Raw genomic sequence first — 6013 nt, forward strand, 5'->3', positions numbered from 1 at the left:
TCCAGGAGGTGGGTGTTACTTTCCTGGTTTTCTGTAGTTACCTCCTCTGAGGATATCCTGTACTCTCCTTAAGTCTTTCTGTTTTGATGTGATTTCTTTGGTGTTATGATTCCTACTCATTTCATGTGAAATATATGGGATTTAAGCTATGTTAAGACACGGTGAGTAATTCAAAATGGAGTCACAGTGGTCAAGGTGCTCCTGCTGCCCCAGCCCCTCGTCCTCCTCCACTTTTCTAGGCCCACATGAACCAGTTGCTGTGAAGCCACCGAGAAACCTCACAGGGCACGCACCAGCCTCCCGCCCACCCCCAGAAATGGCTTCTCTGCTTGCTGCCTCCCTAGGGATTTGGGGACTCTGTGGGTGTAGCTGAATTTAGTTCAGATAATGACAGGGAAGTGCATGAATGTTCCCAGTGACTGGTGCTCCTTTTGCTTGCCCACTCCTGCCTGCCTCCTGCAACCTCTGCCAGTACCAGGAGGCACCACCAAAGTCCCGGGGGCCCCGCCAGGCTGGCAGGGCACCACCTCCTCCTGCCTGCTCATTCCGCAGCATCTGGCTTTGCCGCCCCATCATCTGGCACTTGTGGGGCCAGTGCCAGCAACTGGGTGATGAATCAGGAGTGAGGCCCTGTGTGCTGTTTCTGAAAGCATCTGCTCCCATGTGTTTTGAATGCCTCTGGTACTTGTCACCCTCTCTGCTCATTTAGCATTTAGCTTATGATGCCTGGAGTTTTAGGTTCATCTCATGGCCCCACATAATATCTCTCCAACTAGCTAGTAAGCTCCTGGAGAAGCAAGCTGGCTGCACCCAGTGCTGTGGAGAGAGTAGGAATTCTCAGTGTATTGACAGAAAAAAGGCTTGACTGGTCTCCAAAGAATTCCAAATTCCCAGAAGCACAAACAATCTCCATAATTCATATCTTGGAACTGTGGCTCAGGAAGACTTGACCTTAAGACACCCAAGTTGAAGAGAAAAGCCAGGAGTAAGTGGACTCAAGGCCAGGTGAGGTCCCAGACATGCCAACAACCCACACTGGAGCATTCTGTTGAAGTGGAAGTCACCTTGGACCATACTGACATCCAAGAGGGGCAGGGCCCTCCATCAAGAATGACAAATGGCCTTCATCTTGATAGCCAACACTAGTCTTTGAGTGGCTGCTTGGAATACTGTGTAGAAAAAGATCTTGAAGCTGCATCCATGACAGTGGGAAAGACTGCTGGGCTCATTGATCCTGCTGGCATGGGTCCAGGGGAGGGGAGAGAGTTGTATGTTAGCCACTCTTCTCTGGATGGTGCTGGGAGTTGGGTGAATGGCAGAATCACGGTTCCAGGAGATTCTTCTAGAATCATGTCTAGACATGAAGATGAAGAAGGATGTTCTGACCTTCATGCCTGAGTAAGTAGGTCTAGTCCAGGCAGCTGGTCAAACAGTGGACAGCTCAAGATAGCTCACCTTCAGACACCTGGAGCACAGGTCAGGAAACAGATACAGAGTTGGACACAATCAGGTAGATGAGGCAAAAAAAAACCAAACAGATGTACCTAGGAAGGTTTGGGCTTCCCAGGTTCACGGCACATACCACAGACACTAAGCTCTTGGCAACTAGTCCCATTCCAGAGCCCACTCATTAGTAGAACTGCGTGTTTTAATATTAGATTGTGAAACAGTAATTGTGGTTTGGGGCTGTGAATTTTAAATCATTATAACTAGGCTCAAACACATCTTTGTTAATCAAAATAGGAACCACTACAATCAACATATTTTTGCCAACGGGAAATAAATTTGATTATTCCTGTAGCATAAAAATCTGTGCTCCAGGATTTGACAAACTCTGGGAAAGCATTTTCTGCCTCCTGCTGGTTGTGGAAGCATTTTCCCTGCAAAAAGTTGTCGAGATGCTTGAAGAAGTGGTAGTCAGTTGGTGAGAGGTCAGGTGAATATGGCAAATGAGGCAAACTTTTGTAGACCAATTCATTAAAGTTGTGAACCACTGGTTGTGTGAGGTGTGGTCGGCATTGTCACAGAGAAGAACTGGGCCCTTTCTGTTGACCAAAGGTAGCTGCAGACACTGCAGTTTTTGGTGGATCTCATCAATTTGCTGAGCATACTTCTCTGATGTAATGGTTTTGCCAGGATTCAGAAAACTGTAGAAGATCAGATGGGCAGCAGACCACTAAACAGTGACCGTGATCTCTTCTTGGTGCAAATTTGGCTTTGGGAAGTGCTTGGGAGCTTCTTTTTACTCCAACCACTGATTTGGTCATTGCTGGTTATTGTATAAAACCCACTTGTAGTCACATGTCACAATCCAATCAAGAAATGGTTCACTGTTGTTGCACAAGATAAGAGAAGACAATACTTCAAAACAAGGATTTTTTCTGATCTGCAGTCAGCTCATGAGGTCCACACTTAGGAGTTTTTTCACCTCTCCAATTTGCTTCAAATGCCAAAAGACTGCAGAATGGTGACGCCGAGTTGTTCGGCAACTCAGAGTGTAGTTGTGAGGATCATCAGCTTTGATGATCCTCTCAATTGGTCATTGTCACCTTCCGATGGCTAGCCACTATTCTCCTCATCTTCAAGGCTCTCATCTCCTTTGTAAAACTTCTTGAACCACACTGCTCTGTTCATTAGCAGTTCCTGGGCCAAAAGCATTGTTGATGTTGTCTCCGCTGCTTTATGACCCATTTTGAACTCAAATACGAAAACTGCTCGAATTTTGATTTTTGTCTAACATCATTTCCCTAGTCTAAAATAAATATAAAATCCACAGCAAGTAATAAACCATTAGCCAAAAACATAAAGTGAGAAATGTGCATTAAAATGATGTATAACATAACCACATTTCTTTAAGAATGTAGCTGACATCAAACAGCAAAGTTCAATGGGGCAAAACCACACCAACCTTTTGCACCAACCTAAATATAAAGGCAACCGGTTCACTTGATCTTAACCAAAAGGCCAAGAAGCAATGGCAGCCAGTTTAGATGTGCATGTGAGACTGGGCCTCAGTGGGGAGCAGTGCTGCCAGGGGCAGGAATTAACAAGCACTGAGATCCTGTCTACATCTTTAACCTAGATAACATTCTGTCTACAGCACACATTACTCCTGGTACCCCCTTATTAAGACTCTTCAATGAATCTTCTCCATCTACAGAATAAAATCCATTAGACACCTTCAAACTCTCTGGCCTGATCAGAGTGTCCTTGTTTATCTGGGGGCCTCGGGCCGTACTGGAGAGTCTTGGCTAACAATGTGACTTATGGCTGGGGGTCCTTGAGTCATACAGTAGCAGCTTGAACTCTGGAGGGTCTGGAGATTAAAATCAGCCATGCAGGTGGTCAGTCAGGTCTATGTGACTAAGCCCCAGTAAAATCTTTGAACACCAAATCCCAAGTGATCTTCACTGGTGGGCGATATGCCACACATACTGTCATATACAGTTTCTGGGAGAAGTTAGTCCACTGAGGCGGCAGGAGGGAGTATCTGGAAACCGAGCTTGGTCTCTCCTGGACCCAGACCTGTGTGCCTCTCCCCTTGGCTGATTTTAATCCATGTTTATGCTGGGATAAATTTAATTGTTAGAGTAATGGCTTTGTTGAAATGGCTTTGCTGAATTCTGCAAGTCCTTCTAGCAAATTACTGAAACTGAAGGTAGTCTTGGGGCTCCCCAAATCTGCAGCTGGTATCAGATGGTGGACCTGGGGACTCTTGAATATGCAGCTTTGTACTCTAATAAACACTGCGGCAAGGAGCATCCTTATTCTTCTATGTTTGGACTATGTTTCTTTAGGATGAATTCCTAGAAATCAGTTGTCAAATCAATGCTTTTAAACATTTCCAATAATAGCAGATAACACTATACGCTGTTCCCATGTCCCAAAATAGTCTACTCACTTGACACTTCATCCTGCAGGTTGAGAAAGTCTGTTTTCTCATATTAGCAATCTTTTCCCTTCCCAATTTAATAGGCTAAAAAAAAGATAACCCACAAAACAACACCTATTGTTTTGTGTTTTTAAAATGATTAGTGAGGTTGAGTATCTTTTATAACATGTGTTGACCATTTATATTCCTTTGGTGAAGTATTGATTCATGTCCTTTTCCTTTTTTTCTACTGCATTTTCATTTTTATCTTACTCATAAGTAAACTCTGTATTCCAGGGATCTTAACCTTTTGTTTTTGACCTAAAATGTTTAAAATCAAGAAATCCTACTTCCATTTGGAGAACTGTACCTTTCAAATGGCAAAGGGATGTTTCTGCATGGATGAAAAGTGACTAACACATTTCTCCAAAGATAAAACTGTACTTCTGTTAAGCCTTGAAGCTCAAACCTATATTGCCTAATAGAGTTTAAATACACACCCAAGAAAAGTCAATCCTTCTGCCCGAGTTTTGGGATAAGTAATTTTCATGCCAAATGGGAACTTAAAAACTGAATTACTACAGTAAAAATGAGATCAAATCGCAGAGCTCAATTTTAAGTTTTACTATGACTTCATTTAATTCATCACCCCAAACTCACAGTAAGTTGTCTTTTATAATGAGGATGCTGTCTGAGCCACATTTTCCAGAGTTAGATTTATGCTAGACCATCCCTGTTGTTCCTGAAGCCAGTACCACTCTTAGACCTGGACAAGAGGGACCCCAGCCTTGGGCCTGTTCTTTCCAGGATCCACATCACACCTGCAATCAAAATTGTGTGCTCTGGTCACTCAATTTAGTTAAGAGATGTAGCTTTGGGTCTTCCCTGGTGATACAGTGGTTAAGAGTCTGCTTTGCAATGCCAGGGATGCAGGTTTAACCCCTGGCTGGGGAACTAAGATCCCACATGCCATGGAGCAACTAAGCCCATGTGCCACAACTAAAGCATCCGCGCAATGTAACGCAAGATCCCGTGACGCGACAAGGATCCTGAATGCTGCAACTGAGACCCGATGCAGCCAAATACATAAATATGTAAATATATTAAAAACTAGTCTCTCTTTAAAAAATTATTTTAAAAAGGCATATTTTATACATTGTGGGGTGTTTTCTGAAACCACGTCTGAGACCAAATGTGTGTGGTTTTTCCAACACCAACAATTCTCCAATTCTCTGAGAACAACCAGACATCCAACAATTCAATTCTGTCACTAACTGCCCTGAATTAGTGCAGACCTCACAAGTTAAGGGTTCAGTCTCACAAGATAGCCCCCACTTCAGATACCACTGGCAAGTCCCTGGGGCCACTTATACTCCTGCCTGTAGGCTATTATTTAAGGGGCACCCACAATCCCCTCTTCAGGGTCAACAATTCTCTAGGGTGTCTCACAGAACTCAGAGAAACACTTTGTTTATTATTATGTTTTTTTAATTATTATTATTAAGGATAAACTCAGGAATAGCTAAATGGAAGATGCACAGGGCAAGGTATTGCCAGCCAGGGAGCGGGCAGTGGTCTCAGAGTTTACATGCCATCTCCAATCACAAGACAAAAACAGCATTCCAACATTTTGATTTGTTCACCAAGCTCATGGACTGTAGCCGGCCAGGCTCCTCTGTCCATGGAATTCTCCAGGCAAGAATACTGGAGTGAGTAGCCATTTCCTTCTCCAGGGGATCTTCCTGTATATATATAGGGCTTCCCAGATAGCATTAGTGGTAAAGAACCTGCCTGCCAATGCAGGAGACATAAAGCAACATGGGTTGATCCCTGGGTTGGGAAGATCCTCTGGAGAAGGAAATGGCAACCCACTCCAGTATTCTTGCCTGGAAAATTCCATGGACAGAGGAACCCGGTGGGCTACAGTCCATGGGGTGGCAAAAGAGTCAAACATGACTGAAGCAACTTAGCACACACACACTCAAGGCTGTGAATTTACCTCAGTGTGCAACTTTGCTTCTGCAAATTTGAAATTTGAAGAAGAATACTGGAATATTACTTAGCTATAAAAGGAATAAAATTCTGCTATTTGTAACATTGCAGAAGGACCTAGGAACTATTATGTTTAGCAAAATAAGTCAG

Source organism: Odocoileus virginianus, chromosome 22 (assembly GCF_023699985.2).
Source record: "Odocoileus virginianus isolate 20LAN1187 ecotype Illinois chromosome 22, Ovbor_1.2, whole genome shotgun sequence".
Taxonomy (NCBI): domain Eukaryota; kingdom Metazoa; phylum Chordata; class Mammalia; order Artiodactyla; family Cervidae; genus Odocoileus; species Odocoileus virginianus.